The sequence below is a fragment of the Triticum aestivum genome, chromosome 3D, assembly GCF_018294505.1.
Source record: "Triticum aestivum cultivar Chinese Spring chromosome 3D, IWGSC CS RefSeq v2.1, whole genome shotgun sequence".
NCBI classification, from domain to species: Eukaryota; Viridiplantae; Streptophyta; class Magnoliopsida; order Poales; family Poaceae; genus Triticum; species Triticum aestivum.
The window spans coordinates 373,937,373-373,955,070 of NC_057802.1; the positions used below are offsets into that span (position 1 = coordinate 373,937,373).

Sequence of the window (17,698 nt, forward strand, 5' to 3'; positions counted from 1 at the left end):
ACATCGCCAGTATATTCACACATTAAGCCGGGGCGACGACTTAATGGCAAGATACTCCAGGACACCCAGCACCGAACAAAGTCGACGCCGGTTAAGCCATTAGCCATTAAGGCTCTGAGCTTTGAAAGTGCTGGTGCATATTTGGCCCGTTCCTTCACACTGAGCCGTGAGGGGAGTGGATGTGTGCCGCTAAGTCGGTGATCATGGTAACCCGGCAGAGGATTCTCATCAGCTGGAGATGTATCTTGACAATAGAACCATGTTTGGTTCCAGTCTTTGGGGTGACTATGCGGCTTAGCATGGGGAAAGCTGACTTCTTTCCTCTTTTGAATTGAAACCCCACCGAGTTCGGTGTTGGGCCCATCAACAAACTTTGTCTGACGGTTTAAATAGTAGAATTCTCTGAATAAATCAACTATGGGCTCCTCTTGAAGATAAGCTTCACAGAACACTTGGAAATTGCAAATATTGGACACGGAGTTGGGTCCAATATCTTGAGGGTGAAGTTGGAAAAAATGAAGCACATCATGGAAAAACTTTGAGCCGGGTGGGCTGAACCCCCGACTCAAGTGGTCAGCAAAAACAATCACTTCTCCATCTTTAGGTTTAGGAGGAATTTCTTCATCAGGGGCCCTCCAATGGATGTCATCTTTCTTGGCTAAAGCGCTAGTGGCAACAAAATTGTTCAGCTCTTCTTCAGTAACCCGGGATTGGACCCAGTTGCAAGAAGTGTATGTCTTAGCCATTTTCTCAATGATCTAAAAGAAAGATTATGCCGGTTCAAGATTATATGGTTAAGCCAGCTGATGGTTTAAAAAGCAAACAATAATGAAGCATGCATAGGTGTTAAGCCGGAGTTTAGCATTCAAGTTATAAAGACGAGCTATTGGCGGCTTAAGAGGGGACTAATTGATGTAGGGTGGAACCCTAGATGGCCGATCTTTCACGAAAGGAGTGGATCCCAACGAGGAACGCGAAGAACACGAGGGGAAACACGAGGGAAAACACAAGAGGAAACACGAGAGAATCACTCAACCAACAAGAATAGACCACACATGTGCTAGATCGATGAACACAAAGGTGAGATACAAGATCCAAGTCCAACAAAGGACGATACAAAGGTAACCGGTTCGTCTCCGTGAGGAGGTCTTGATGCGGGTCTTCTTCGTGAGGAGGTCTTGAATCCGAGGTGGATCTTCTCCGTAGAGGGGCCGCAGTCTCTCTCGTGGAGTAGATCCGATATGGATGAGCAAAGCTCTATCTCTAAATGAGCTAATCCTTTGCTAACCCTAGCTAGGAGGAGGTGGGGGAGTATATATAGTCTAAGGGATGAAGGGGTACATGGGCCTCGGCCCAGATGCGCTGCACGCAGGCAGGGGAGGCCGGATGTCCGAGCGTCGGGCCGGATGTCTGGGCCTTTGCGAGGTGCCGGATGTCCGGGCTGGCGGGCCGGATGTCCAGACTGGAGTGGCCGGTATCGGAGCTCTCTGGATAGGTGGGGTCCGGATGTCCGGGCTGGGGGGCCGGATGTCCGGCAGCTCGGGAAGAGCCGGATGTCCGGGCTGACGGGGTTCAGCTTCGGGTGCGTTCTGTGATGGGCGCCGGATTTCCGGGGGTCGGGCCGGATGTCCGGGCTGGGGTCGATGTCCGGGGCCTGTAGCAGCTGGCTCTTCTTCCTTCTCCTTCCTTTGCTCCCGCGCACACTTGGCCTTGGTCCTTGGGCTCTCCATGGTCTCCTCGGGTGTACCTGAGTATGCACAAGGTCCGCGCTTGAAGTAGCATCCATGTCTTACATGTGGAAAGGGAAGATTCGGAAAGGAGCTAGTTCACCTTAGGTCCAATGGCGTAGGCTCGAGTGTACATGGGGATGATCGTCGGATGCTCCGCATCATCTCCCCTCCCTTGGGAAAGATCCGACCTCAGATCAAAAACCTCATCACCATGGAAACGGTTGTCATGGACGGACTTGTAGTTGGACGGAGTTGAAGACATTGCGCAATCCAAGTACTCCAAGTTGTCGCCAGAGTGGTATATATGCAAGAAAAGCAAACACAAACAACACTCGAAAATACAATGGTTAGCGCACACAAAGTGTCCATCAAGGAAGTATGAGTCCGTGCGGCAAGATTGTTCGTGGCAAAGCGCATGAAGCTTATCAAGATGATATAGAATGATATGCAAAGCGTTCATGGGGGCAAAAGCATTCATTGTGCACAGAAATGTGTTGTGAATATGATCAATGCAACCACGGTAGAAAATGATGTCATAATGGGATGGTTTATCAAGAGCATGAACATGGTAATTGGTGCTCAATGTGACTATGTTATCATGCAATTGATGGTAGGGAATATGATCATGATGTATGAATATGCCATCAAGAAAGATCACAACAAATTTGCTAAGGAAGTGCGCAAGCTCATATATCATGGATGACATAGAAATACAAGATGCAACAAGGCAATCATAATGTGAGTCAATCCATGCATAAGATGCAAATTTGTCATGGGTGGTGTTGTACCATAGCTCAATGTCGTGATAGTAGTGATGGTCCGGTGGTGCATCCACTAAGTCCGAGCGCTCCTCAACTTGAAGGTCCATAGGGTCCATCTCCAAAGTTGGTCCTCCGTTCACAAGATGTATCATGTAGACAACAAGAAGGAAACAACAATGAAAGAATGACCCATCCAATATGCCTATGTGAAGAGGGCTCAAAGGGAAAGAGTGCACCTTTAGGAGGATGTCGAAAATGTTGGTGTTGCGCATCTTGTATGCCTTCACATACCCAATATGTCTCGCCTTGGTACCGCCTTGTGAATTCTTCAAAATGAAAGAACCCAACAAACACTCGGAAAAACAAATGAGGTTAGTGCAAATGTAGCACCTATCATTCGAGTGGTAAGATACCCAACAAGTGTTCTCATCATTCTTAACATAAGAAAGGACAAGGTGTGGTATGGTATGAAAGCATATGATGCAACTACAACCAAAGATAATAGGCTCAATCAAACTAGCATGCATCACAAGTAATATGTCCAAGTCTCCAAGATCAATAAGCATAGTATGGTTGCACTCACTACAAGTAGATATGAGAGAGGCAACTAATGGACACAAGAGACAATGGTCAAAAAATATCATGTGAGAGGCAAGAGCATATATGTCATCAACCCAAGAAAGTGAGTAATGGAACATGGGTGATGCAACAAAGCAAGCAATCATAGAGATCAAGTCAAGCAAGCTAGTAGTGCGAAGATGCAACGTACTAGGAGGAATCATGGCAAACATGTCATGGGTGCAAATAGTGTGCATGAATAATTCACATGACATAGCACAAGCATGAAAGCAAGATATGAAGAAGGTATCATCATTGTATTGGCAAGAAGTCCTATGTAAATAGCAATGGAACATCATGACTCTCCCAACACAAGAATCAACAATAGCATGAGGCACATGGTAAACATGGCAATAGCAACAAGTATCTCCACCAAGCATGTAAATACACATAATAGTAGTATAATGGTGAATCATATGTAAGTGCAAGCAAGGGTCACAATTGCATGGCAAAGGCATGGAAAGAGGCATAGCATGCAAAGTGAACACGAGAAAATGGGCATAACATGACAAGTGTATATATCCCAAAGCCGTGTGAGAGACAAGTAAAAGAGATGCGCGTAGTCCTTGCGCAAAAGGAATGGTGGTAAGGATAGTCCACGGGATCCCAAATCGTCGTTGCTCTCAAGAGCTCGTTTCGTCAACTCTTGGGATTGAGATGTTGACGAGTATACATGAGTACCTACACAAACAAAGACAAAGGGAAAATTGTGTGTGCGTGGTATATGTACACATCATCCATCATGATGCATACGTGCATGTGTTGGTTAGCACAAAATAGCCAATGCTCAAATAAATGAGATGCGTGGTATAGAAACATGTCATCCATCATGAGAGGTTTGTTGTTATGTATGTCATAATGGAGACTCAAATTGTGTAAAGCATCATAAGAAATATGTAGAGCATTATTATGAATGGTATGCATATGGTGCAAGCAATTGTGGGAATCATGCAAAGTATGGGATGCATCAAGATCTCCAAATATGTATGAGGAAACTATGGGGGTCTCCTCATGAGCATTAGTACAAACATCACATGGAGAATATTGACAACATCCAAAACAGAGCATATTTGGAGCAATGTGATCATGACATGGTATAGTAGATGAATTACGCAAATCATGTAACGGAAGCAAGGCAATATCATCACATGAAAAACAAAAGCCAATGACCATCATCTCGTCATCTATGCCATAAGTGCAAATGGGATTTATTTTAATGGGGCATGCATAGTTACTATGTTGAGGTTCAAATGAAGCAATATGGGAGATCTCACTCATAGCATATGAGAAGTTCAATGGATTGTCAAACATGAAGTGACCAATAGAATTTTCACTAGATATCCTATGGAGCATAGCATCACAACTAGGCAACTCAACATGCTCATCATCATATTCATCATAAATGGGTAAGTCATGACATGAAGAAGTCGCACTAGCATGAAGCATGGGAATAGGTGTGTCAACATCATGCAAGCAATCATTGTTGAGATAGTCCGCTAGTGGGACAAGAGAAGCATTGTCACCTATGTTACCTTTGGAAGGTCGCTCATGTTTTGTAGGTGAGGTGTCGAAGATCAAGTCGTTATCATGTTCATCTTGACGGAACCATGTGGGGGGTGCATCTTCTTCCACCATGGCCATCGGTTTTCCCATTGGAGGTATGGAATCGTCAAGGATAGGCATGTCGTCATGTAGGAGACCTAGCACCAAAGAAAACACACTCGGAGTAGAGGTTAAGTTGTGAGAAATCATAGTGGCCTCACATGCCGTGTCAACTACCTCACTCACTAAGTGTTGTGTCTCACTCACTCCCTCAAGGATGCTCTCACTCATATGGTCGGTGGAGTCACTCAAATGGCTCTCAACCTCACATAGGATGTGTGGCATGCTCTCAAGTGTGGGGCTAGTGGTGGTAACACTCATCCTCTCATAGGAAATGCACTCAATGTCACGTATGGTGGAGTCACTCATCTCACTCATGGGTTGGTGGCTCTCCTCACATGGCAATTGGGTCATCTCATGATATGTGGGTGTCGGAGAGATGTTGGTGGAAATGTCTCCATGCTCAATTATGTCGTAGTCGTAGCCGTGGATGAAGGCCGAAGATGGCACATCATCACTCTCCTCTAATACCAAAGATAAGGTCTCATGTGCGCTCTCGTAGCTTGACTCGGAGTATGAGTCCAATATGGGCGCCGTCTTCGTGTTGTTGAAGAGGTTCGCGCTCGTCACCGTGGTCGAAGGGGATGGCCCTTGCTCGACCTTCTTGTTGCCGTCTTGTTGTTGGAGGCCCATATGATGTGGCACCTCGTAGCTCGTCTCCATGACTGAAGGGAATTTCCCATGCTCGTCCATCTTCCTTGAGGGGCTTCCGAAGATGGAAGTGTCGCCCTCGCTTGTAGGTGGTCGCCTTTGACTTGATGAAGTCGTTGTAGGCGTACTCGTGGGAAGTAGGCGAAGATGCCGTACGTCCAAAGGCGAAGATGCCTTGATAGCACTTGGCGAAGATGCCGAAGTGGTTGGTGTAGCCGTAGATCCATCTTGGTGGTGCTTGTCTCGCGGTCTTCTCTTGTGCTCTTGAAGTTTGGACTTGGCGTGAAGTAGAGCTCATTGGGACTTGTGCATTTTCGCTTGTTGAGCATCTTCATGTTGATGATGTCGTTGTCGCACTTGAGCTCGTAGTAGATGTCGTTCATCGTCGTCGTGCACATGATGCTTGGAGATGACTTGCCCTTCATGACGATGTGGATCATGAACGTGATGGTGGTCGCCATGGAGATGTGGACGTGGACGACTTGCGCTTGCATCGCGTGGGCGCTCCGAAGATGATCGACTTGCTCGCCGCCGCCTTGAGGATGATGAAGGGGAAGAAGACTTGTAGTCGGCCACCATGTCTCGTAGTTGATCCTTTAGCTCGCCCAACTTGGTGTCGATGTAGTCCCTTTTCCTTGCTTCGGAGTGGTGTATGTCGATGGCGAGGTTGTCGAGGCGCTCTCGCAAGGTAGATTGTGCGCCTTGCATTTGTCGTTGTAGATCAAAGATAGACATTTTGGTGATGTAGTTGTTCGCGCCGTCATTGTTGTCGAAGACCGGAGATGAAATGCCTTGCCTATCCATCACGAGACTCGAGCAAATATGAGTGGGAGAAAGAGAAGAACTATACCAAATGTACCTTGACCGATGTTGAAGATGGATCAATGATCACTCAATGTGTAACAAGGAAATAGCACAATTGGTACCAATTCTTGTCGGTTTCTCACACCTACACAAATAAGGCTTATGGTGGAGCTCGGTGAGATAGTGGCACAAAAATTTGATGCAAAATGTTAGCAAGAGTCAATAATGTTGAAAGAGGCAGACTAAGGCATAGCCTAGTGGTGGGAAGGGGTTGATGCCTTCCCACCCACCCAGGTTCAAGGCATGGTACTTGCAATTTGGATTTGTTGCACCAATTATACTGTAGAGGGTTCTCTTACAGTCTTTCTGTCAAAAAAATGTTGAAAGAGATTCACAAATTCGCAAGTGAAACAAGTAGACCAATAGCAAAGAATGGCACACGGAAACACACACACGGATAGATAAATGGGGTCGTGCAACCAAGAATGAGCACAAAATGTGGAGTCCACGGAAAACGCTCGTGTTGCACAACTCAAGAGAGACGCTAGCACGATTGCTCTATAGGCGGATACGACACTTGTGCACAACCTATAAGATGCGAAATGGATAACTTGCTATCCCAAGTATGCTATATATGTATGGTTCCCGGTGTTTCTCTCAAGATGATCCAAGATGATCGGATATGACAATCTTATGCAATGTGGTATGATGCTATGGCGCTTGCTTACAAGCTCTTTGTTCACTCTTTTTCTTTGCTTAAAAGCTTTATTCTCTTTTTTTGTATGGCCACTTTGCGAAATGCACAAACCAAGATAGCAATTGTGTATATGCGGGAATAATCTTGTGACACAAGATATGATATGATGATACCAATATGATATGGTATGTATACAATGGAATGTGTAGATCACTAATGTGCACAAGTAACGTTGCCGGCAATACTCAAATGGCTAGTCTCGATAGGCAAGTGACGCAAAATGGGCTAGGGGGTTATCAATGCAATTGCAAGGGAATATACAATGGAGGGATACCACGATACCAAGATGATATGGAGGTTACCGTCCGAGGCGATGATGAGTGGCGGTGTTCTTGATGTAGACACCAAGATGATGGAGACTCGTCCGTAAGTAGCCGAAACACCTTAGGAAATGGAAAAACCGCGAACTCAAAATCTCAAATGTCAAATGTCAAATGGTGGTAGCGGGAATGCGGTGGTGGTTTTGCGGAAACTCAAAGGGATTACAGAAATGCAATGATGGGTTTTGAGATGCAATGCGGAAGTGTAGGGTAAGGTGGTGAACTATACACAATGTCGGAGTTGGAAGCACGGTCCCTAAGTAGCCGAAACACCTTAGGAGACACAACTCACAACACAAACAAAATTGGGTTAGGTTGGGTTGGCGGAAGTATATGATGGGCAAGCCTATGCGGAAGTTAAGGTGGTGGTTGATGAAGAAGCAACCATCCTTAAGTAGCCGAAACACCTTAGGAGACTCGAATCACAACTCAAACAACCACTAATGCCATGGGGAACAAATTGAGTTAGGTTGCGGAAGGCTATGGTGGTTTTGCGGAAGTTATGGTGGAATCCCTAGGCAAAGATGCCAAAGTTCTAAACCTTTGATGGAGTCAAATGGGTATGGTAGTATTTTTGTGTTATGGGGGATGTCAATAGCTTCAAAACGAGCTAAAGAACGTCAAAAACGGACTCCGGATGTGAAAGTTATGCACAAAATGGTGAAACGGGGAAGGCTGAAATCCCAGAGGCCGGACATCCGGGGGTTTGGCCGGATTTCTGGGACCCGATGTCCAGAACCGCGCGCGAAATTGCGCTCTAGGAGCCGGATGTCCGGGGCTACGGGCCGGATGTCCGGGCTCCAAATCCGAGGATGAACTCGAGGAACTCGATTTTGGGGGCGGAAATTGATGATTTCGGGGGCAAAATTGCGGAGATTTCGTGGATGGAAAGTGGGGAAAATTGGGGGAAAGCTAGATCCACAAGTAACAAAGCAAATCCATGGATCAAAATCAACAAAACATCATCAAACCAACAAATCACAAAAAAAAATTGCGGCTATTTTTTGGTGGGGTTTTTCGAATTTAGGACAAAATCAACAAAACTAGGCTAGAAAACACAACGGGGAGGCTCTGAAATCGTGATCAACGTGGCTCATGATACCAAGATGATGTAGGGTGGAACCCTATATGGCCGATCTTTCACGAAAGGAGCGGATCCCAACAAGGAACGCGAAGAACACGAGGGGAAACACGAGGGAAAACACAAGAGGAAACACGAGAGAATCACTCAACCAACAAGAATAGATCACACATGCGCTAGATCGATGAACACAAAGGTAAGATACAAGATCCAAGTCCAACAAAGGACGATACAAAGGTAACCAGTTCTTCTCCGCGAGGAGGTCTTGATGGGGGTCTTCTCCGTGTAGAGGTCTTGAATCCAAGGTGGATCTTCTCCGTAGAGGGGCCGCAGTCTCTCTCGTGGAGTAGATCCGATATGGATGAGCAAAGCTCTATCTCTAAATGAGCTAATCCTTTGCTAACCCTAGCTAGGAGGAGGTGGGGGAGCATATATAGTCTAAGGGACGAAGGGGTACATGGGCCTCGGCCCAGATGCGCTGCACGCAGGCAGGGGAGGCCGGATGTCCGGGCGTCGGGCCGGATGTCTGGGCCTTTGCGAGGTGCCAGATGTCCGGGCTGGCGGGCTGGATGTCCGGGCTAGAGTGGCCGGTATCGGAGCTCTCTGGATAGGCGGGGTCCGGATGTCCGGCGGCTCGGGAAGAGCCGGATGTCCGGGCCTCTGGCCGGATGTCCGGGCTGACGGGGTTCAGCTTCGGGTGCATTCTGTGATGGGCGCCGGATTTCCGGGGGTCGGGCCGGATGTCCGGGCTGGGGCTGGATGTCCGGGGCCTGTAGCAGCTGGCTCTTCTTCCTTCTCCTTCCTTTGCTCCCGCGCACACTTGGCCTTGGTCCTGGGCTCTCCATGGTCTCCTCGGGTGTACCTGAGTATGCACAAGGTCCGCGCTTGAAGTAGCATCCATGTCTTACATGCGGAAAGGGAAGATTTAGAAATGAGCGAGTTCACCTTAGGTCCAATGGCGTAGGCTCGAGTGTACATGGGGATGATCGTCGGATGCTCCGCATCACTAATGGTACCTGGCGGGTTACTATTTCTAAGTTAAGCTGCTCACACAACTTTTGAAGTACATATCTGAGAAAGGGAAAATTGCTAAGTGTTGGGAAAACAGGTTTCACAGATTGACACTATGATTTCGGATCTGCGGTACTTCAGATAATGGAAAAATATGTAGACCTAATTTACGGTGCTTGAGCAGTTCATAAAGTCCAAATCGGGTTTTCTATGCAAAAGGAGATGCCCTAATAGTGAAAATAAGTGCTACGACTACCATCGCGCAGGTGAATTACCAAGTAAGAATCAAAAGCACAAGTTACAACATAGAACGAAGATGAACTCCGACGAACTCGTAGGAAACCCTAATGGGATCTATGGGAAAAGGAAGGAGGAGAACTCACCAGAGCTGTTAAACAGCGGAGGTGCGCGGACGAATTCTGGTCAAATCAGGTTGATGCAGCGGCCGTTGTTGAGGCAGAGGCGAAGGTGGACGGCGGCTGCGGAGCTCGGGTGCTGAGGCAATGCGAGGTGGAAGACAGAGGCAAAGAGGCAAGGGGGGAAAGTGAAAGGGACCCCTGGCGAAAGGATAAGTGACATGCGCGGGAATCGAGGAAGCCAAAAAATGGATATGCGACAGCGCAGACGCCTCGATTTTTAGAGGTTCATTAAAAAGAGAGGATATATTAAGATTTGGGCTTTGTGTAACATTAATGACAGATGACGGCATGGCGGGTTACCACAATCCTAGGAGATGACGCCACGGCGAGTTACAGGGCTTCGCAAGGAGAACTGAAGAAGGATTTTTTCTAAGTGTTGAAGATTGATATGAACAAGTTCAAATCAACCTGGGGCCTAATGTTGGGGATATAACTATTGGATATGACCCGCCTAGGAGGGGCCGGGTTATACCAATGGCGGTTTATCAAGACAAAGCCCATGAAGATATTGAAGATGGCGGTTCACGAAGCAGACTTGCTAAAGGCCCGAAGCCCAAAGGTGACTTAAGACCCATAAGTGTAAACTGCCATATATGTATGACTTGTATTGTAAGACAAGTGTAATTAGTCACCGATCCGGACACATTGTTTATGAGCCGACCGGGACTCCGTGAGCCACTGGGCGTCAACCTGTGTATATAAAGGAACGACCCGACGACGGCTTAGGGTAAGAAAACAAGAGATCGAAAGCTAGGCCAAGCGTATTCGCTCCCTGGTAATTGAAACATAAGAAATACCACCTCAAACTAGATTAGGCCTTTACCTTCACCGCAAGGGGCCGAACCAGTATAAACTCCCTGTGTCCTTTGTCCCGTTTAACCCCTTTAAGCTAACCTAGTTGCGATGGCTCCTTGACTAAGTCCTTTCGCTAGGACATCTGCCGTGACAATTCCACGACAGCAATGGTGGCGCCATGCTGGGGTGGAGGAGAAGGATGGCTTTGTGGTGGACTGAGCATGGAGGGGTTGGATGGGGTACAGAGAGCACTGAGCACGAGGTGGAGCGGACATAATGTCACTGTGGAGAAGATACTACCATTTTTGTGTTGCCATGTATTAAGTTAAGATATTTTCGAAGCTTTTGGATGGTCGTGCACTCTTTAATTTTTTGCACTAATGTCAAGTGTCCATCCATGAGCGCCATGAGAGAACAAGCACCATACGACAACTGCACAGATTGGGTTGTTGAGTTCTTGATTTTCCTTTTCATCAAAATGTGACAAAGTTTAATCACCTATAATGTGCATGCCTTTTGTGAGTGATAAGAATATGTAGCCTGTTTATTTTTCCAGCATATGTATTGTGTCTGAGGCTGGAAGTATCATATCAGACTTGCATGCAGATTCTAGACCTGCCACCTGCCTATACAGAATATCTGTGAAGAATGCACTCATGTAGTCTCATGCTGACTTCTTTTATTTGTTTGAGAAATTTGGAAGAAGAAAAGTGTATTGTCGTGAATAGAATATAAGGTTGGGATCAGCAGTAGACATGTGCATATTACATTTGTGTTTCTACAACAACAAATTTGTGTTTTATGTACATATTTCCTTTTGTGCCATTCCCAGTAATTATGTGCCTTGCCAGCGATCCAATAATATTCTTCTAATTCCGGCTTAGTTGTTTCGCCAGCTTCTCTCTGCCAAGGACGTGGTGGATCCAAGGAACTTTCGATGCAGAGTTAGCTTTGGAAGGAACTTTTTTTGCTCCCTGTTAACATGCTGGTGGTACTCTTGGTGTTGTCTACAGTCTTATTGCCAACTAGAAAGAAGATAGTTAGCATTTTTTGGGCTTTATTCGTTCATCAATGCCAATACACAAAAGGCTTAGACAAGAAACAAGAATGCCCATTTTCCAGCGGTCTATTGAAGAAAAATCAAATGGGGAAAAAGATAATAGTATTTCTAAAGGTATTTTTCTGGAGATCCAACAATATCCATTTCATATATAATTTTCCTGAAAGAAGTAAATATATTAATCAGAAGTTTCAGCTACAAAACTATTCTAAAGTTATTTTTAGTACCACTAGCACCATCAACAATTGGCATGTGGGCTTGTTTTCCTTTGCAAGATGATGATGAAAAAGTTATCTCCGGGTCTGAGTGCCTCAAGTGTGCATACAATGGCTTACATATTCACAGGGTTTGATTTTCAGAGAATTCTCAGCGTATATAGCAGTCCTCTCCATATTAACACATAAAGCTCCATTCCCTCACAACAATGGCTGGTGGCGGAGCTTGACAAGCGTCAAATGCTTTTATGCTGCCTCTTCATTTCCTGATAATTGGAATTGAAATCTAATACTATGATGTGGTAGGTGGTGTTGTGGAGGCGACGAGCATCATGGAAGAGGGAAACTTGGTAACTAGGTAGGTGAGCATTGTTTCGAAGAGGGAAACATGTTGCTGGATACTGATGTTGATTGCATGAACTCCATGACATTGTAAGTTGGTTAATGGAACAATTTTGAGCCTTACATATATTATAATGACATCTTTCTTGGAATTCGCAGTGGTAGAACATCTCTTGTTTGCACAGGAAATTTTTTATAGAGGCCAACATTGGCCATATCATCCCCTTTCGTTTGAGAACCGATGATGCATAAGAAGAGGCCTAAAGATCTTAAACATTTGTAGGCTCGAAACCATGACCTTGGCCCTCTCTGCACCCCCAGTATTCAAATTTAGATTTGCTTTGTAATAACTTGATGTTTTACCACCTTAAAGATAGCCTACCGTTAAGTAATATATGCTCATAAGCTCTACTTTGTTGTCGCATCGCTGCTTTAGCATTCTTCGCTTGCATAGCTAGATCAATAGTGCAACCTACACCATGGACAATCTATGTGAGGTGACAACACTGCTAATACATCTCCTAACGAGTGCACCTTTTCCCTCTCATAAGGAAGCAGCGTACACCATGGACAATCTATGCGTTGTCCTAGTAAGAAGTACTGAGCCCCCGACTAAAATCGCCGAACATTCAGTCTGAATCATAAATGGTGGACCCTTTCATGGATTCATAAATTTAGTCAGGTCTGCTAACATAGAGAGCGCAAGACTTCGACTTTAGTTCCTGGAGATGATGAAAGAATATCAGTGCCCAACCCGGTTATTATCAGAGTGTAAACTGTGTATTTTAGTTGCCAGCAGGTTATTTGAATTTATTTGAGTGTATTGAATTTCTACAGTTATATTAAGATCAAAATTACCAATTTTTGTAGGTTACGAGAGGATATCCCAATGGACAGGGATGCGGAGGCGGAGTGGAGGCCGGCGATGGCATGGGAAAAAATTACAACGAGCAAGGCAGTGACATTGTATAGTAACACGATCGTGTGTGTGGCCTCTACGCAGCAGCTATGGGTAGCCATCGGAGCAAGGAGAATGGCTACCACACACATGTTTATGATGGTGCTCAAAGCCGCAGGGCCGACCGGGCATATGGGTGGTACGTGTCTGATTGTCAACATCGGTTTCTGAGCAGTCCATTGAATCTACAGACATTAGTTTTACTTTACAAAATATTCATGACTTAATTATATGCTCTTCTATCAAGTGCTATGTTCATATATGCAACAGCTGCCTCAACGGCTCACACTTTTGCAAGTCGTCACCTGCCACTTTATGGATCAAATCCAGTTATATGTCATGTACCTACTTTGATTGAATCTGAAATTCTGCTAGAAACATAACGAACCACTTTTGTATGTGAAAAAAAGGAAAGATGACGTGTTTTTCCAGTTCTTATGCCGTCTCATCAAATTTTCTTATCTCACATTTTATTTCAGATGCCAGAGTAAAGAAAATGTTCTCAGCCTTGGATGATGCATTCACTCGATTCTTGAAACCATTACCTTTTTCTGAAGTAAGTCTAACTACCATGCAAGAGGCTCTCACAGGCGTAGGTTTATCAATTGGCAATTAACAGCATAACCGTGCAGTTGACAGCATTTTGCTTATATGCTCTTGGGCACCGCCAGTGCACGCTGACGGTGTCCTGGACTAGGGGGTCCTCACCACATCGTCTCCCGACCAGGTGGATCGGGTTGAGGAACCCCATGGCGGTTCACTCATGGGCCACTTCGGGCAGCCCATGCCGCATACAAGGAGTATTCCACAAGACATGGTGATCAAGACAAGGACTCCTCTCCACCAACGTATTCGGCTAGGGCTCTTGTTATCCTAGGCCTCTGGTGCATTATCTAAGCCAAGGCCAGGCTAGTCGATAGATTATTATGGCATTAATCATAAGCATACATGATAGACATCTAGGGTTTAGCCATTACGATCTCGTGGTAGATCAACTCTTGCAATCCTCATATTCATCAAGATCAATCAAGCAGGAAGTAGGGTATTACCTCCATCAAGAGGGCCCGAACCTGGGTAAACATCGTGTCCCCTGTCTCCTGTTACCATTGACCTTAGACGCACAGTTCGGGACCCCCTACCCGAGATCCGCCGGTTTTGACACCGACATTGGTGCTTTCATTGAGAGTTCCGCTGTGTGGTCGGCAAAAGGATCAATGGCTCGCCTGCAGATCAACTGCGACGTCGGCGTCTTCATCGCCGCCTTGACTGGTCACCTTGGCTTGACCGAGGGCTGTGCCCTACCTCCTATCATCATGTTCGGGTGAGGGCCTTTATCAACATCAACTCCGATCTCTATCAAGATCATGGAGGAATCATCCATGGAGCTCGGGGGCTCAACGTCAACATTGCCCTCGGGCGACCGTGCTGTTTTTCTGGACAGCGAACTTGTATCCGCCACCGCCCCCTCGAGTGTCGTTTTAATGATTGCTTCGGTGGAATTGTGTGCGGAATTAAGTCTACAACAACCATGCAAAATTTCGTCGAGTTCCGATGGAGGAATCTCGGGGAATCTACGATATACCGGAGCCCTGTCAAATATGGACGGGAATCTGGATGAGTTTAGGGCGTGGTCTCCAGAGCCAAGCTCAGAGATCATTTGGAATATCCAACCATTCATTTGCTGTGGAATTCCCATATCTACCACCCCTCAAAATTTCAGCTCGATCCGATGGTTCAAACTCCGGGAACCTTCCGATGAGCGGACCAATTTTCTGATCTGTTTTCTGCGCGAATACGGATCCGACCCGAATTCATGTTTCTTTATTAACGTGATATTGGACAACCTTTTAAAGGAATTTTCTTCTAGGGTATTGTGCGTTGTTCTTAACACGTGCCCATAAAATTTTAAGCCTTCTTTGAGGTACTCTTCGTCATCAAACTGGTGTCAAACTAGTCCGGTAACAATGCTCCACGGCTGCTGACCTGCGCTAGACACGTCGTCGCTTTGTTGAGCCGAGCTCATCCTCTTCAGGTCATCATCTCAGCGAGCCGAAAAAGAGTTCAGCATCACGAAGGATAAATAATCACCAACAACGCCGCCCCACGGATTACACAGAACGGGCACACCGGCATCGCCTTTCGGTCACTTCATCAATCCGGCTTTGACCGCGTCACAAGTTATGACTAGCGTCGGCATGACTGCACTGTTGCTTCTTCAAGCCGATGTTCATCACGCCGAACTGCTTCAACACCTCGGCTGACATGGCAGCTGCAACGTCTCCTTACCTACCCGCTCCATTACCTCGGCTAGACTGGGGGCTTCACCATCTCTTCATCAACCTACTCCAGAGACTTCGACGTCACCCGCCGACCAGCTTCATCACATTAGCTGGACCTGGGGCTTTGCCTCGGCAAGCCAACCTTTGCTAGCATCGCCGTGCCGCCGCTCCATCGCTCATCAGGCAATGGGTGTGCAGATCAAGTCCGAATTTTGGGAGTAACCTTTTTTCAGGTTGCTACAACAGATAAATCAGGTGCTATTAATCCTAGTATTTTTTCTTGCTTGGGTTTATTTTTCTGAAAAATTATTACTCTGGTTCGTTCCATCATCTGTACACAGGTCTGTCAAATGATGGCCGCATTAATGATGGTTGCGCGATGGTTCGGTCTGTTTCCTGTCCGCAGTTTGGCGTACGCCGCATCTAGAGCCCGGACCGCCCTGCAAATTCAGGCTTTGTCACGCCTTCACTGCGCCACGCTGACGCCCTGCATCAACATTGGCTTCGGCGCCAGGCCACATCTCTTTAAATAAATTATTTTTGCGTAAAGCAATTATGCAAGGATTATATATATATATATAATTTTTTGGACCACACTGTTTTATGTGTGCAGGTAATCGATTTTGACTGTGTTACGCGGTCACTTCGGCATCACCAGCCGACCTGCATTAGACTTCGACATCCGCCGATCACAGCTTCGCCATGTTAACTGGACCGAGAACTTCATCTCGCCACATCGGCCGTGCAGCGTCGTCGCTTCATCAAACTGATGTCCACCATGCCGAACAGGTCGACTGGCGTGGGGGCTTCATTGTCACCTTGCCGACCAACTCCGCCAGCTCGGCTAGACTGGGGGCTTCGCCTTACCACATCGGCTGAGCCGTGTCACTACTCCGGAGTGCCGAACTCCTTCCTCGGACACCTCGGGCTTGGGGGCTGGGACCTCGGCCATGCCGAGGACTGCGAACCTTGTCGGATCTGTCACAGATCAATGGGCGTCTCCGTCCCGCTACAAGCCCGAATCACTTCATCAACACCGAGCACATTAACCAGCTAAGTCGCTTTCATGCTCAAAGACTTTCAGTTTTAAATTTTGTTCGGTTCGACCAAGCATTATACTTTTTTGGCAAAAAGTTGTTTGTGAAAAACTTCCTTGTCAAAACTTTGTTTATGACACACAAATTCAAATACCTCGTTTACTTGGGGGCTTCCTTTATGAAGCCTTTCCTCTTGCATATGATTATACTTGTATGGCTTCGTTCCTTGTTCGTGTATTACGCCACAATATGCACCATGTTGACTTAAGTGTTCCGCAAGCTGGGTTGCCTTGCTCCTGTGTTTACCCCTACGTTCCCGATTGTTCGGCTAGGGAGTAAAGGGAGCACCTCTGTGATTGTCACGATCGGGTCATCCGAGCTCGGACCTCAGACTGGGTGAAGCCGAAAGCTAGCGCTCTTGTTGTTTTCAATCATGGTCGGCACACAACGGAACTCATGAGTACAAAAAACTATTGCACAAGTCTCATAGTAACAATGAGCAGCCGAAGAAAGGTATCAGTGGGGGTACTATTTTCTTCGAAGATGCTTCTTACACTCCATCAATAATATAGCATAAGTTCCCTGAGCGCGCTTTGTCTGTTACAACCTTATGGCCTGATTGCCTGGTTATCGGAAACACCGCCGATATTCTCGACAGGTGGAGTACATAACACTTTTCGGCCCTTGACCAAAGAGGGAGAAGCCGACGGTCGGTTAAGACGTGTTTAAAGTTCGGGTGAACACAGATATGATATAAGTACTTCGGTACATACAATCATTATACATAAAATTCTTTTACCCAAGCCACTTGGGGGCTCTTAAATTAGTATGAGCCATTTTATAGTAAATGTGTTTTCTTCTTGGTCGTTGCAAAGTCTTTTTCTACCGCTCCTTTTTTGACTCGAGTGTATGGTTAATAGCCGGATAGCCTGTATTCTCTCTAAAAGCCGCTCGAGTTTAGTTCGCTAAACTGGCCTCGGAGAAGTACTCCGCCTTCGGGATAAGGAGCTTGAAGCCGTAGGCTGACCCGCTTGAAAGTCTTGAGATCGGATGTGTCATGTTAAAGCACGATAGAAGCACAATTTTTTTTCTTGCTTTTTTCTCCAATTTTCGGATTGGCACCGAACACTTGATCTAGTTCGGATGTCAAGTTTTTACTGAAGTTTTTTGGTTTTACAAGCCTATGGCACTTTTAAAC

General features: G+C 46.2%; 1 pseudogene; it reads right to left on the minus strand.

Moving 5' to 3' along the window:
* LOC123076310 (uncharacterized) overlaps positions 1-17,698 on the minus strand; it is a 174,692-nt pseudogene that overhangs the window by 2,227 nt on the left and 154,767 nt on the right.